At 36.1% G+C, this 17,698-nt stretch overlaps 1 protein-coding gene across 3 annotated transcripts in view; it reads right to left on the bottom strand.

The window, feature by feature from the left end:
- LOC136038798 (low-density lipoprotein receptor-related protein 1-like) overlaps positions 1 to 17,698 on the bottom strand; it is a gene marked incomplete at its 5' end in the record, with an annotated part of 269,617 nt that overhangs the window by 159,466 nt on the left and 92,453 nt on the right.

Raw genomic sequence — 17,698 nt, 5'->3', positions numbered from 1 at the left:
GAAGTAGTGCTTCTAGATGTAAATCTCCTCCAGTGTAGTGGAAGAAATTTAAAATTCATGTTTAAAGTAATTGTGTTCACGAAATTTTTTTTTAAATTTACGATAGCGCTTTTTTCCCATACTTAGAAAATATTGAAACTAAAACTTTGAAAATTTTAATATAGTTAATAGAATGTATCAACTGTAACGCACAGATAAGCTACTTTAATTAACCACCGGAAATCATAAAATCTATGGAGCGTTTGAGAACATCCAAACGAGGTTTGATATGAATGAAAATTATACAGTAAAATTCAACATGTCTGAGAACAATTGAACGAAGGTTTCAGATGTCTTGTTTCTTGTTCTTTCATCAGGAGGGGGGGGATTGTATTAGGCTATTGAACATGGGGTATGTCAAAAAGTCTTACAAATGGTGTTTGATTTTCACTAAAGTTGGTGTTTAACAGCATTTGATCTTGCTGCCTGATGCAAATTCCAATACAAAAGGAGGTTTATGATCACATCCCATTTACTTGCACAATTCGGTAAAAAGTTTGCTTTTTGATGGACGAGACTTCATGTAGACTTGAAATGTTCTTCCAGAGTGTAAAAAAAAAAAAAAAAAAAAAAAAAAAAAAAAAAAAAAAAAAAAAAAAAAAAAAAAAAAAAAAAAAAAAAAACGCAACCCGGCCTACGACTTTCTGCCTACGACTCGGTGCCAGATATTAACTCCCACTTAAGAAACACTGTCCTTTGTCATTAGATTTCCAAATTAACGGTTAATTACAGCACTAATTGCAATAATATATTCCAAATACGCGCCAATCACGTTCTGACACACAGAAACGTATTATAAATGCTAAAATTGGAGGTTGTGACCTGCGCTTCTAGCCAGCTCATGCCCAAATAACTTATTAATCCCCAGTCTATCCGTTTTCTAATGATAAATTATCTATCACAAATGGTGTTGAAGTAATTAAATTTGGGAAATTGATTTTTTTTCTAATTAGCCCAGGTGGGTAGAAGATTTTAAAAATAAACTTATTTTAAAGAAAAATGGCCAAATCAACTCGTTTCGGCAAATCATTCTAGGCTATATACTTTGAAAGATATGTAAAAAAAAGAAGCAAAACTGATAAATAATGAACAGGGCTGGATTTAAGTCTTTGGCACCCCTAGGCTCAAGCGATTCACGGGGAAATCCCCAGAAATTGGGGATAGAGGAAACCCTTAACACAAGGCAGCTGATGAGTGATGAGCCAAAAGAAATGCAAGAGAAAGGTCATACTGAACTCTCAGCTGCCATTCTTGGGAGACATCTGACAGTTTATAAGCAGCTATGGAATTCCTGTGTTGTACAAATGACACTTTGACAATAAATCACTCAGTCCAATTTTTGTTAAGAAAAGAAATCGATCAGTGTTTTTTTGCGCCCCTCAGCACTGTACGCCCCTAGGCCCGGGCCTAGTGGACCTATGCGTAAATCCTGGCCTGCTAATGACAGGATATTTTTAAGTGGTTGTCAAACATTCGCGGAGCAACCCGACTCGAAAGTAACAGAAACTCTAAAAAACGGATTTTTTTTTAACAATAGTTACATCAAAAGAATCAAATATTAATGCTGGTTTTAAATATATAAGTTTCATTAAGTTTAGACTTACCCATCAAAAGTTACGAGCCTAAGAAAATTTGCCTTATTTTACAAAATAGGGGGAAACACCCCTTAAGTTTTTTACTGTTTTAAAGAGTAGAGTTGGGAGAAAAGGCCAAACTTTAGCGTAAAGAGCAGGGTTTTGAGGAGGGAACAGCCCCTTGCATATACGGAGTAATTTCTGTTCGTTTTAAGTTTTAATATCGCTCCTAACTTTCAGTTAAAAACGAAACTTGTTTTTTTATTTAATAAAAGTAAAACCTGGTTATGGAGCTCTCAGATTCCATGATGAACATGAGACATAGCATAAGTCGGCTTCCAACGTCATATAGTCGCAACAGGGTTGCCAACTTGTTGACTTTTCGTTTGAAATGCACACTTTTTGGGCGTCAGTTTTCATTCGCTTTAAACGTCGGTAGTTGGCATATTTGTTAAAAGCGTATTTAACCCAAGGAACAGGGTTGCGAACTTGCACACTTTTCGTGTGAAAAGCACTCTTTTTCACCTCAGAGGGGACGCGGAAGAGTGAAAATCACTCTTTTTGAGCGTCAGTTTTCATTCGCTTTAAACGTCAATAGCTGGTATATTCATTAAAAGCGCATTTAACCCAAGGAGCAGGGTTGCCAACTTGCAAATTTTTCGCGTGAAAAGCACTCTTTTTCACCTCAGAGGGGATGCGGAAGAGTGAAAATCACTCTGTTTGGGCGTCAGTTTTCATTCGCTTTAAATGTCAATAGCTGGTATATTCGTTAAAAGCGCATTTAACCCAAGGAACAGGGTTGCCAACTTGCAAATTTTTAGTCTGAAAAGCACTCTTTTTCACCTCAGAGGGAATACGGAAGAGTGAAAATAACTCTTTTTGGGTGTCAGTTTTCATTCGCTTTAAACATCAGTAGTTCGCATATTCGTTGAAAGTGCATTTAACCCAAGGAACAGTGTTGCCAACTAGCACACTTTTCGTATTAAACCCACTCTTTTTCCCATCACAGCGGATTCAGAAGTGGGGATGCATAATTTTTTGACTTGCACTCTTTTTATCAAAAGCCAATCTTTTTTGGCCTTTATTTGCACTCTTTTTAGAAGTCATAAATTGACAAACCTGGTCGCAAATGCTCCTCATAAGAGCTACGATCAATGGTTTACAGTGTAATGGTAACAGTACACGGGACTTGGTACTAGAGGTCTCGTTACGCACGCGAGCTGTTCCACGTGACATAGCTCTCAATTTAGCTTGTAAAAAGTGTAATTCAACTATGAAATGAGATCAACCAAAGGCTTTACTTAGTTTTAATGACCGAAAAATTTAATATATCCTGAAAAGTTGCAAACCACAATTAGAGTACAGAGTAACTGGCAAATGGCTACACGCAAATAAGTAACATAATTAAAAACAATGCTCATTTTCACGACAGCTCAAGCACTTACAATGAAGATAAACAACACGATCCGTCTGTTATGGTAATGAACAGTAAATTAAGAGCCACCCTTGTCAATAATAACCGAAATCTTTTTGAAAAAAGACACATGAGTGTTATCCATACAAAAAAAGCGATTTTCCTTGTTGTTCAAGGTTGGGGACTGTAAGTTTCCTGTATAGGGCAGGGCTTTTGACAATAGTGGTTCCATTGGTGAACTTTCTAATTCAATCTGACGCGATTTTAAAGGGATTTCACGCTACTTTCTGAAGTTACCATAAGTTTTTTTTTTTTAATAGCATTTTACTATCAAAATTAATCTAAATAATAGATATTATTCCCCAATTAGCAACAGATGGCAATATTTTTCTCACTAGACATTTGCTTTTGTAAACGTTTTAAAATTTTTTGGTTACTATGAGCTGTGTTCATTCTTTACAAGGTTGGTCCTACTGGGGCAACCATGATGCGCATCAAAAGAACTTACTCTTTACACTAGATTCAAAATTTATGATATCCTTGAAGTTTTAAATTATCTTAAAAAAAGTCATTAAACCAAGAAACTTTGGAACACGAGGGCGAGCATCCTCAGAAGAAGTGCAATCTTGATGAAAATAACAGCATCATATTCAACATTACAGGGAAACCTATTCCGTATATTTAAAGCCTCTATTCATGAAATCAAAAATGCTGTATTTTTGTTGAGAAGGGTTGTCATGGATGGACTTATTCTTCCAAGGGGGGTTGTACTAAAGCAGTAGCCGTGGAATATTGATAACAAGCTTATTCGAACAAAAATTTGAAGTTCCATTGCTCTATCAATAAAAAGATATTGATAAGATATCTGAGATCACTTTCTGAAAGGAACACAATTTCTTTTTTTTTGTTAACGCAAATGGCACTTGAAACACTTTGTAAGTAATCATACTCTTTGATCAAGCTATTCAGAATAGGTTTGCAACGACAGCATTTCCTATGGAATTCTTTCTATTTTATTTTCATTTTACTTTTATTTTATTTGTATTTCTATTAGTATTTTTTTGCTATGCATATTCAACTTCATTCATTTTGTTTATTTTATTAGTATGTATGTTTTATAGGTATTTTCATTTTATTTATTTGGGAGTTACTCGTTTTTTTCGTGACCTATCTTTGTTGAGGTGTCTAGTTATTTGTAATGTTTTTCTTTTTCTTTTTTTTTGTGAACGGTGTTCCATTTGGTCTTCATAAATGCAGCCAGTAATTCATCGGAGGCAGAAAGGTTGCAATTGACAGTCGGGTTACAAAATCAGAGTTGTTCCATGTCGTAATAAACAGATAACCATTCGATCTTCGACTTTTCTCGAATTTTAACCATATTGAATTCTAAAAGTCGACTGTATAAACCTGATAATCGACTTTTCCTGCATTCGTGGCTGTATCCAGGGGGAGGGGGTAATCCGATTGGAGTCCATCTCCACCCACAGAAATTTTTTCCGACTCGTATAAAAGCATCAAAACTACATGTCCACGGCAAGACTTTTTTGTAATCCCCCCCCCACAAGAAAAATCCGAACACAATCCTACTTGTAAGTATGAAAATATTGTTATTAGGGGATAGGAGGTGGATCCATCCATTTTCTTGCCACAAATATATTTAAGAGCAACAACTGTAAGTTTAAAATTAGACTACTAGCGGCTCCTTCTCATGTTTCACGAAGACAATATGCTTCCCTTCAGGAATTATAATCGGCAGAAAAAGTCGGATATTCTTAGCTTGGTCTGGAATTTTTTTCCCACAATTCGTTACGCGAGTTCCTTACAGCCATAAATTTCCAAGGATTGAAATACTTCCTTTTAAATGTTATTTTCATAGATATAGACTATTAAATTCGGAAAAATATTAAACTTCTATTAGTAAGAGAAATTCCCTTTATTTCTTTGATTTTCCAAGTTTCACCCTATTTGCTTACTTACCCCTGTTTTAAAGCATCATCTGCAGTTTAGGTTCCTTGAAGACAAATAAAAGCTAGGATACCAAATGCTGTGAAATGTTGAATAACTAATGACTGAACATCAAAATAATGTGGCAGTTATAGGAAATCATTCAAGAGACACAGACTGGAAGCCCAATCAATGATTATTAATCGATCATAATCTTAAGTAATCATAAAGTTAGTTTAATGAATCATGTCAATTACTACTACTTCTAACAACTCACTTAGGGCTAACAACTATCAAACAGTTATCTGGCAACTCTACTAACACGACCTCAGACTTTCACCCTCCCAAGAAGTTCCATTTCCTTAAATCTTTCCTTGCGAGATCCTCCCTTCCCCCTTTTCAGGGCCGACCTGCTTCTCGTTTGGCCCTAGACGGTCGCCCAACAAGAACAATCGTGGTTAGTCTATCATCTCTCGTCCATTTTTTCACCATTTCACCTCGCACACCATCAGTGTAGATCCAAAGAATAATGGAGGGGACAAACACATTTTTCAACAAACAGCCTAGAGCGAGGTGAACAAGAAAAAAACACAATAAGGATAGCATTAATCCAAATTGAGTGGTTGATGTTTGTATGGACAACAAGGTACATAAAATGAAGAATGATACAATTATAACTACAAATATAATCAGAAAAATTGTTTATATCAGAAATTCCTGGTGTGGGCAGATGGAATCCTGGTAGGTCAACTAGCCTTGGAGGGGACAAAACTCGGTCGGAGAGGTAAAATACCCTTCCCCATATAAATTTACGCCTCTGTCGTGATCACCTTGCATTGGACAGAACCTTAGGCATGTATCAAAAGAACTCTCCTTCCTTTACTTCTTTGTTTTTCTTAACAGCAGTAAGATGTCTCTCTTGACATTGATTTGGAACCAATGGCGGTTCTAGGCCTGGGCAGGGGGCAGCTACTCTTGCAATCTTTCTGATATCTGGCATTAAATTCCTTTTGCTTTTCATTTTTACACTCCTATGTATCTCCCCTCCCCCAGATTATTGGGCTTAAAACTGCTTCTTTTCGTAACATGAACACGTTGGGCTTACCACTCGAGACACGTTTGACTAGGATAGATTTCTTGAGGAATCGCCTTTCCAAAGATATTTTCAAACGCAAACTATATATAATCGATAACTCGTAAATTACTAATAAAAGATTATAAGCACCGAACCGACATAAAAAAATTCTCTATATATTTTTCTTTTTAGTCAATTTAGTCAAGTTTTAGAAAATAGACCTATTAATCTTTTCTCCTTTGCTCTTTAAAGTGAATCAGTGATCTTTTATCCTCTTGTTCAATTCACTTCGAAAGGTTAGATTTTTTTCTTTAAGCACCGATGACGACTTGGTGGAGGTCCTTAACGAAATATTTGCTTGTTTTTCGTCTTCATATTTTGCTATTGGCTGACAAAATCCTCGGTTTCTCAACTATCCTGTCCTTTCTTGGTTTCATTAAATAAGAAAAACAAGTTTTTTAACTGAAAGTAAGGAGCGACATTAAAGCTTAGAAATTACTCCGTATGTGAAAGGGGCTTTTCCTCCTCAACGCCCCACTCTTTACGCTAAAGTTTGACTCTTTCTCTTAACTCTACTTTTCAAACCAGTATAAAAATTTAGAGTAAAGAGCGGGGCGTTGAGGAGGAAAAGCTCCTTTCATATACGGAGTAATATCTGTTCGTTTTAAGTTTTAATGTCGCTCCTTACTTTTAGTTTAAAAAAACTTGTTTTTTTTAATTCAATTTCTGAGCGTTTTTGAATCAATGCATGTTTTGATTTTGGCTCTCCGCACTTAAATAATTAAACGAAATTTGCATATTAATTGTTTTCGGCTAAATGGCTTTCTCATACTTTTAATCGGAAGATTTTGAGAAAAAAAGGAGTGAGAGAGGAGGCCTAGTTGCCCTCCAATTTTTGATTACTTAAAAAGGCAACTAGAACTTTTAATTTTTTACGAACGTTTTCATTAGTAAAAAAATATACTTAACTTACGAATTAACTTACGTAACGAACTTCTATATTCGTATGTTTTTATTACGTACTAGCTGTTGGGTTGGCGCTTCGCGCCACCCCAACACCTAGTTGGTGGGGCGCTTCGCGCCCCCCAAGCCCCCCCGCGCGCGTAAGTCGTTACGCGCCATATTAGTTACGCGCCATTGTAGTTGTGTCCCTGTGTCCCACCTGTGAATAGAGATAGATATAAATATATGTTTTTAACTACGTAAAACATGCGAATATACAACATTCTTCGCTTTCCCATTGTCTGTGCATATAAATAGATTGTCAGGTTTACTGACTCTTGAACATGCAACATATAATTGTCCATGGGAAAAACAATCCGTATTCAGAGCTATACCTCATTATTCTAATGATGTGTCCCTGTGTCTCGGTCGTCATTTATATTCCCTGTGTCCCGGTCGTCATTTGTGTCCCGGTGTCCCAGTTTGTAATTTCTCTTTGAGTGTCCCGGTCGTCATTTATATTCCCTGTGTCCCGGTGTCCCGGTCGTCATTTGTGTCCCGGTGTCCCGGTCTGTAATTTCTATTCGAACAATCCCTGTGTCCCGGTCGTCATTTATATATCCCGCCTGTGCCCCCGGCGTCCCCGTTGTAGTTGTGTCCCTGTGTCCCGGTCGTCATTTATATTCCCTGTGTCCCAGTCGTGATTTGTGTCCGGGTGTCCCAGTCTGTAAATTCTCTCTGAGGTTCCCGGTCGTCACTTATATTCCCTCTGTCTCGGTCGTCATTTGTGTCCCGGTCTGTAATTTCTCTTTGAGAGTTTTTTCTTTTTAGTTTTTTTTTTAGTTTTTTACCTTTTTTCTTTTTTCAGTTTTCTTTTTCTTCTTTATTTTTCAGCGTCACTATGAAGTACATATCGACGAACCTTTGTTTTTTTAACTTAAATCTGGTAGGCATTGATGACCTTATCCAAGTCAAAATCCCAAACCCAATCATCATCGCTATCATTTTCAGTTTTGATATGTTTTGACTCTCGCTGTCCAGGTGGATTTTCATCTAACTGCGCGGTTTTGCGTTCCTTAGCCGCAAGCCTGTTTTCTTGCTGTTCTTGTGATTCCCCGGTACGCTTTCTTTTCTTACTTTCTCTATCAGCTGCAAGCCTGTTTTCTTGCTGTTCTTGTGATTCCTCGGAACGCTTTCTTTTCTTACTTTCTCTATCAGCAGCAAGTTTTTTGGCATAAACTCTTTGAGCAGCTTCCTCGGCTGTTGCCATTGTAGGTTCTTCAGTCATTTTACAATTAAACATTTTTCCGTGAACAAATGTCTTAAATACCGTTAATGACGTCACCGTCATAGCAAAAATGACGACAACTAACTTCATGACGTCAGTCGACACAGAAACATGACGTCACCTGACAGACAGACACACAGACAGACAACTTGTTTTTATATATATATTACGGATATGAGGGGATTCACCCCCTAAAAAATCCCCTTGAAAACGGCCTTACACTTCCCAATAACCATTGCTGTATGTAAACACTGGTCAAAGTTTGTAACTTGCAGCCCCTCCCACGGGGACTATGGGGATGTAAGTCGTCGCCAAAGACGACTTATTAGGAAAAACCTTATTAGGTTTTTTGACTATGGTGGATAAAATGGCTATCTCAGAAATTCGATCCGGCGACTTCTGGCGAAAAACTGAGCGTAGGAGGGGGCCTAGGTGCCCTCCAATTTTTTGGTCACTTAAAAAGGAGCACTAGAACTTTTGATTCCCATAGAATGAGCCTTTTTGCAACATTTTAGGACCACTGGGTCGATACGATGGCCCCTAAAAAAAAAAGAAAAAAAAAAAAAAGAAAAAAAAAAAAAAAAGTGTGGTTCTCTGATACGCTGAATGCGATGGTGTGATTTTCGTTAGATTGTATCACTTTTATGGGGGTGTTTCCCCTATTTTCTAAAATAAGGCAAATTTTCTCAGGCTCGTAACTTCTGATGGGTAAGACTAAAATTGATGAAACTTATATATTTAAAATCTTCATTAAAATGCAATTCTTTTGATGTAACTATTGGTATCAAAACTTCATTTTGTAGAGTTTCGGTTACTATTGAGCTGGGTCGCTCCTTACTACAGTTCTTTAACACGAACTGTTTGATACGTCAGTAGACCTATTAGACATGCAGGAACTGTCAACTACTTTATTCTCTTTTTAAATACATAAAAAAAATCATCTTTGTTAATTTTTAAATAATCAATAAAATCTTTAGGAAGAGCGAATTTGCATTGAATGTATCTAGTTCTGGTACCTCAAAAAGTTTTTTACTTCATAAATACAGTATTATTTAAAATTTTTTAGAAAAGTAGGCTTTATTCTAACAAGGTTTCAAGGTTTTCAAGGTTCAATCGGGTTTAATTAAAAAAAGGAAATAACTAAACTTAAAGTACACTGCTTTGTGACAAAACTCACGTTGATTACAAGCACCATTACATATCGTGCTTGGATATCTAAAAGCGTTTTTTTTTTTCTCTAAAAATTATGTGAGTTACCAATTATGTGTCTCTTTTTTCAATTTCTATATGTCCCGAATATGAGTTCTGTAGTTCTTCCAATAGATCTTATATTGGAGATAATAAATTTTTATATTATCAACCTTTTAACAATTACTTCTGCGTTTATTTACGATTGTGACCGACCACCTAAAAGGAGCTTTGATTTCAACGCCATTATGAAGATAAACCCCCGAAACTTCCTGTCCCCGCGATTAAACAGAATTTTATGTAGGAAGATCGCAGGAGAAAATGTATTTAGACAATTGACCCCGAAATAATTTCTGCCAAAAATTTTCTTTTTAATCTCAAAAAACAAAAGTTTCAATCCCAGGAACTGCAGTTTACGCTACGTTGCGTAACTCACAATATTTGACGCATCGCATCCAATTACATAATTTTTAGTGTGATTTTACAAATTTAGATGATCGAAAAAGATTAGCATTAAATAGTTTGAAATTGAACAGGAACCATTATGTAAGAGCCCCATCAGAAAGCATGGATGACTGGATTTCCCAAAGCTAAGAATAGCAATTTATTTTAAATAGATAAAGGCTTGTAGACATCATGACGACACTGGGGTGGCCAATGGCAGAAGATTTCAAAACACACGCGTAACATAATTACAAAGATTTGCTCAGAACGCATCGTCAGAAGAAAACACGCTTGGAGTACAAAGAGAAAAGTTTTTACAATTATGTTGCCCTATCTGTCCCAAAGTTTATGTTGCAATTAATTTGTTCTTATCGCGGCTCAATGAGTTCTTATATAGATATTAAATAAAAAAAAAAACAAGTTTTTTCAACTGAAAGTAAGGAGCGACATTAAAACTTAAAACGAACAGAAATTACTTCGTATATGAAAGGGGCTGCTTCCTTATCAACGCCCTGCTCTTTACGGTAAAGTTTGACTATTTCTCTCAACTCTTCTTTTTAATACAGTAAAAAACTTTAGCGTAAAGAGCAGGGCGTTGATGAGGAAGCAGCCACTTTCATATACGTAGTAATTTCTGTTCGTTTTAAGTTTTAATGTCGCTCCTTACTTTCAGTTGAAAAAACTTGTTTTTTTTATATTTAATTTCTGAACGTTTTTGAATCAATGCATGTTTTGATTTTGGCTCTCCGCAGAGGAATAATTAAAACGAAATTTGCATATTAATTTAAATGTTTTGGCTAAATGGCTTTCTCAATGTTTTGATCCGTCGATTTTGAGAAAAAAGGGTTAGGGGAGGGGGCCTTGTTGCCCACCAATTTTTTTGGTTACTTAAAAAGGCCACTAGAACTTTTAATTTCATTTACGAACTTTTTATTAGTAATAATTATACGTAACTTGCAAATTAACTTACGTAAGGACCTTCTATATTCGTATATTTTTATTACGTATATAAGGGGTTTCGCCCCCTCGTCAATACTTCAGTCTTTACACTAAAGTTCGAATTTTGCTCCTTTAAGAATGACCCCTGAATCACAAAGGATAAATATTATTTATCATTTAGAATAAATAGCTCCTTTGAAATTACTAAAAATACTTTAGCTTAAAGAGCGAGGTATTGAGGAGTGGACGAACCCTATCATATACGTAATGTTTTGTTTTCGCTTTATCTTTTAATGTTACTCCTTACTTTCAGTTAAAAAAAGACTTTTTTATTTAATTTCTGAACGTTTTTGAATTAATCCATGTTTTGATTTTGGCTCACCGTACATGAATAGTTAAAGCGAAATTTGCATATTATTTTTGATTTGTTCGGCTAAATGGCTTTCTCAAAGTTATGATCGGACGATTTTTAAGGAGAAAGGGGCGGGGAAGGGGGCCTAGTTGCCCTCCACCTGTTTTGGTTACTTAAAAAGCCCACTAGAACTGTTAATTTTATTTGGGAACATTTTTTTAGTAATAAATATACGTAACTTACGTAATGAACTTCTATATTCGTATATTTTTATTACGTGTTGAGGGGTTTCGCCCCCTCGTCAATACCTCACTCTTTACACTATAGTTTGAACTCTGTTCCCATGTTTTAAGAATGGCCCCTTAATCACAAAGGCCGTTTAATTAGAATAAATAGCTCTTTTGAAATTACTAAAAATACTTTAGCGTAAAGAGCGAGGTATTGAGGAGGGGACGAACACCCTCATATACGTAATAATTTCTGTTCGTTTTAAGTTTTAATATTGCTCCCTACTTTAAGTTAAAAACTTATTTTTTTTATTTAATTTCTTGATGTTGTTTTTTAAATAAGGCTGGACACCCCCCCGCCCCCATCACCAGAAAGAATCCCCCCTTAAAACGTCTGTATACTTCCCTATAACCAAAACTATATGTAAACAATGGGCTAAGTTCATAACTTGCAGCCCTTCCCTCGGGGACTGTGGGGGATTTAGTCGTCCTCAAAGACATAGTTATTAGATTTTTCAACTATGCTGAACAAAATGGCTAGCTCAAAATTTTAGTGCGGTGAGTGTGGGAAAAAATGAGCGTGGGAGCAACACCTTTTTTTCGGAACTTTTGCTGAAAAATACCCCTTTTGTGCTTTCAATAGAAAAATAAACGAAAAAAAAAACAAAAACAACAAATCGCGACTTTACTGAACTTTAGTGTAGGTCGCTCTCCTTAGCCTAAGTTCCAATAAAGTCTAAACGTTTACACAATTACCATAATTTGTGGGACAGCCCAAGCTAAAGTTGCTTGCATAAAGCTTGCAACATGCGAACAAAATTTTATCAAACAGTTCGTGGTAACGAACTATAGTAAGGAGCGACCCGGCTCAATAGTAACCAAAACTCTAAAAAAAGGAATTTTGATACCAATACCTACATCAAAAGAATCGCATTTTAATGCTGATTTTAAATATATAAGTTTCATCAGGTTTAGTTTTACCCATCAAAAGTTACGAGCCTGAGAAAATTTGCGTTATTTTAGAAAATAGGGGGAAACGCCCCCTAGAAGTCATAGAATCTTAACGAAAATCACACCATCATATTCAGCGTATCAGAGAACCCTACTGAAGACGTTTCAAGCTCTTATCTACAAAAATGTGGAATTTTGTATTTTTTTGCCAGAAGGCAGATCACGGATGCGTGTTTATTTGTTTTTTTGTTTGTTTTTTTTTCCCAGGGGTGATCGTATCGACCCAGTTGTCCTATAATGTTGCAAGAGGGCTCATTCTAACGGAAATGAAAAGTTCTAGTGCCCTTTTTAAGTGACCAAAAAAATTGGAGGGCATCTAGGCCCCCTCCCACGCTAATTATTTTACCAAAGTCAACGGATCAAAATTCTGAGATAGCCATTTTATTCAGCGTAGTCGAAAAACCTTATAACTATGTCTTTGGGGACGACTTACTCCCCCACAGTCCCCATGGGAGGGGCAACAAGTTACAAACTTTGACCAATGCTTACATACAGTAATGGTTATTGGGAAGTGTACAGGCGTTTTCAGGAGGATTTTTTTGGTTAGGGGAGGGGTTAAGAAGAGGGGGATATGCTGGGGGTACTTTCCATCGATAATTTGTCATGGGGGAAGAAAATCTCCATGAAGGGAGCGCAGGATTTACTAGCATTATTTAAAAAAAAAACAATGAAAAAATAAATATGAAAAAGTTCTTTCAGGTGGAAGTAAGGAAAAGCATTAAAACTTAAAACAAACAGAAATTATTACCCATTTGAGGGGCTCACCTCCTCCTAATACCTCGCTCTTTACGCTAAAGTATTTTTAGTAATTTCAACTATTTATTCTACGGCTTTTGTGATTCTGGGGTCATTCTTAATGAATTTGGACAAAATTTAAGCTTTAGTGTAAAGAGCGAGGATCTGACAAGGGGGCGAACCCTCTCATATATGTAATAAAAATATGAGAATACAAAAGTTCTTTACGTAAGCTAATTTATAAGTTACGTAAATCTTTTACTAATAAAAATATTCGTAAAAAATTAAAAGTTCTAGTTGCCTTTTTAATTAACCAAAAAATCGGAGGGCAACTAGGCTTCCTCCCCCGCTCTTTTTTTCTCAGAATCATTCGATCAAAATTATGAGAAAGCCATTTAGCCAAAAAAAATAAAAATAAAAATGCAAATTTCGTTTTAATTATTCCTCTGCGGAGAGCCAAAATCAAAACATGCATTGATTCAAAAACGTTCAGAAATTAAATAAAAAAAAAAAACAAGTTTTTTTTAACTGAAAGTAAGGAGCGACATTAAAACTTGAAACGAACAGAAATCACTTCGTATATGAAAGAGGCTGCTTCCTCATCAACGCCCCGCTCTTTACGCTAAAGGTTTTTACTGTTTTAAAAAGAAGAATTGAGAGACAGAGTCAAACTTTAGCGTAAAGAGCGGGGCGTTGATGAGGAAGCAGCCTCTTTCATATACGAAGTAATTTCTGTTCGTTTTAACTTTTAATGTCGCTCCTTACTTTCAGTTAAAAAAACTTTTTTTTATTTTTTATTTAATTCGTTAAGATCCGATCACCCAGTCGTAAGTTATAAATACCTATTTTTTTCTAATTTTTCCTCTCCCTTTAGCCCCCCCCCAGATGGTCGAATCTGGGAAAACGACTTTATCAAGTCAAATTGTGCAGCTCCCTGACACGCCTATCAATTTTCATCGTCCTAGCACGTCCAGAAGCACCAAACTCGCCAAATCACTGAACCCCTCCGCCAAACTCCCCCAAAGAGAGCGAATCCAGTATGATTCTGTCAATCACATATCAAGGACATTTGTTAATTCTATCCACCAAGCTTCATCCCGATTCCTACACTCCAAGTGTTTTTCCAAGATTTCCCCCTCCAACTCCCCCCAATGTCAAACGATCTAGTCGGGATTTATGATTAACCCCCTAAAGTTGGATATGCCGGATTTGTTATTTCATGCCCCATGATTATTTCATGATTTGTGATTAACCCCCTAAAGTTGGATTATGCCGGAAAGTTAGATTTCCGGGAGTTGGAGGTCGGGAACTTATGATTAACGTAACTACACTTCTTGAGTGTGTTAGGTATAATACATAAGTACCAGTAATTTCCTTTCAAAAGGCCACAGACTAATAGAACCAATTTTCGTTGTTTTTTAAGTTAATCACCCCCCCCTAAAAACGAACCAAGAGCCTGTGTATGTACCTGCAGTCCTTTGAGTCTGCAAGGCTATCGAAATATTCAACACCCGACTTTAGAATAATATCAAAAATGATTACCTTGCCCTTTTGAATTATCGATACCGTTCTTTATATAGATTCTATATCTTTCTATAGATTCTATAGATATATATCTTTCTATAGATTCTTTGAATGACCTGCTCATCAAATTCATGGAAAACGTTTTAAATACGTATTGAAATTGCGCAGTTGAAAAGGCGGCCTTTGAAACAGGTGAGCAATAACCCCCCCCCCCCCCCCCTAAAAAATAACACATTAAGTAAATTTTCCACTAGCAAAACTACAGAATATGTTTAAACAATTCTATGCCCAACTTAAATGTATATTTTTAAGTATCAAACCATTATTCCGCCAAAATATTATAGAACTCGGCTTTTTTTGACTATTCCAACGTACTTAACGTACTAACGTACTAATAAAACTAAACAAAACTGAGGAAGTGATAATCATTAAGTGCCGATAAGACAAGAAAAGAAAAGGTGAAGAATTCAGCTAAGTTGTAAGAAATCCAACCGTTTTTAAGAAAATGCTCAAAAAAATGGTATACCTCGAGGTCCTATAAAAATTACGAAAACACTGCACAAATTCAATTAATTATATCTTTCTTCAACAACCCGTGCGGACACTTTGTAAGATTTATATAAAGCTCGAGAAAACAATGGGGAAACAACTGCTTTTATGGCCGTCTGGAAAAGTTTTTAGGACCCAAAACACCATAAACACCTTACTTTTATGGAAAGGGACCATTTTTGAGTGCTGAGAATCGAACCACAAGAGCAAAACCATAAAACTTATTTTTTCGTAGTAATTTTATATAGCTGGTCAAATTTATTCCACGGTTAACTGAGTATCTTTAACATAATCAGAAGTTTCAATCAACCCAACAGCGTTGGCTAAGTCCTAAGCGACGCGTCTTTCATATATTGCCTTTTATTTTCTTGGTCTTATGCTGTGCAAAGGATGGCCAAAAAAGTAATGGGAAAATAATGGATTCCGACGAATTAAAAAAATAAAAAATATCTTCTAGTCTTTTTATGGACCTGAAGAGATGGTAAGGCAAACAGCCGTTACATTAACCCCCTTCATGGCCCCTCGTACCTTACATGAAATCTAATCGAAATTTCCAGACAAATATTTTAAGCAAAACGGTCTAAATGTTCAAAAATGTTCCTCTGGGGTGCCTTATTCAATATGGCCGCAAGAACACGGGCCACAATTTACAAAAGTAGCCTATTCAATATACGTTCAAGACCATACTGGTAATACATGACGTTTAAAAAAAAACCGCAAAACTATAAAGATAAGCAAGAAAACCAAGAGAACTAGGGCGATTTTCAGCTTTCTTTGGAAAAACGAAGCGAAAAGACCAACACAAATATTTAGGAGAAGACCTATACCGAACCGTCATTAGTGCACAAACACAAAAAAAAAAACACGAACACAAAAACACACACACACAAACGGGGGCTTCCTTTTCCTAGTTTTTTCATCAAATAGCCTATTTAAAACAGAGGCTTTAGACACATTTAGAAAGCTACACATGCAACACCTTGTTGCATGACATAACCGGAACACAAAAACACACACACACAAACGGGGGGCTTCCTTTTCTTAATTTTTTCATCAAATAGCCTATTTAAAACAGAGGCTTCATAGACACATTTAGACAGCTACACATGCAACACCTTGTTGCATGACATAACCGGAACACAAAAACACACACACACAAACGGGGGGCTTCCTTTTCTTAATTTTTTCATCAAATAGCCTATTTAAAACAGAGGCTTTAGACACATTTAGAAAGCTACACATGCAACACCTTGTTGCATGACATAACCGGAACACAAAAACACACACACACAAACGGGGGGCTTCCTTTTCTTAATTTTTTCATCAAATAGCCTATTTAAAACAGAGGCTTCATATACACATTTAGAAAGCTACACATGCAACACCTTGTTGCATGACATAACCGGAACACAAAAACACACACACACAAACGGGAGCTTCCTTTTCCTGGTTTTTTCATCAAATAGCCTATTTAAAACAGAGGCTTTAGACACATTTAGACACATAGACACATTTAGAAAGCTACACATGCAACACCTTGTTGCATGACATAACCGGAACACAAAAACACACACACACAAACGGGGGGCTTCCTTTTCTTAATTTTTTCATCAAATAGCCTATTTAAAACAGAGGCTTCATAGACACATTTAGAAAGCTACACATGCAACACCTTGTTGCATGACATAACCGGAACACAAAAACACACACACACAAACCGGGGGCTTCCTTTTCTTAATTTTTTCATCAAATAGCCTATTTAAAACAGAGGCTTTAGACACATTTAGACACATAGACACATTTAGAAAGCTACACATGCAACACCTTGTTCAAGGCTTATATCGAGCAAAGATCTTCGTCGAAATAATAACAGGATTCATAGCAAAAACCCTCTGGCCTTCACCACTTCCCTCATAAATAAAAACATAATTCCCCCTTTGGACCTGTGATGGTTAAGCGGCCTTACATGGAGTGGTCTTAATCAATGTTGTGCCTAATCAAAATTAATAAAAAAAAAATTGTAAAGAAGAATTTTTTTTTCAAAAAAAGTACAGACCATATTAAATTTAAGATCAGCAGAAATTTAAATTTAAAATAATTCAAACTCCAAACGACCAAGGGAAACCCAAAACAAACAACAAATGAGACCCAAAAACAAACAGAAATTAAATAAACAATAATAGCAAAGAAACATAGGACTGGTAGTAACATAAATGAATAGATAGATCTTGAAACGAGTTAAACTTAAATTGAATATGCAAATCAAGCTTAAAACAAACAAAATTTATTACAGAAAAGAGTTTGGCTAATGCCCCTTTCCTAACTGTAAAATTTTAAGGCCTAATGTGGCATGGAATGGCAAAGAGGGCATGGGGGAACTAGTTGCCATCCAATTACTTCTGACTCTTAAAAATGACACCAGAGCTTTCGATTTTCAATCGAATGAGCCCCCT

The sequence above is a fragment of the Artemia franciscana genome, chromosome 18 (genome assembly GCF_032884065.1).
Source record: "Artemia franciscana chromosome 18, ASM3288406v1, whole genome shotgun sequence".
Classification (NCBI taxonomy): Eukaryota; Metazoa; Arthropoda; class Branchiopoda; order Anostraca; family Artemiidae; genus Artemia; species Artemia franciscana.
The sequence above is the reverse complement of the archived record's forward strand: the minus strand, read 5'-3'. Positions and strand labels throughout refer to the sequence as shown.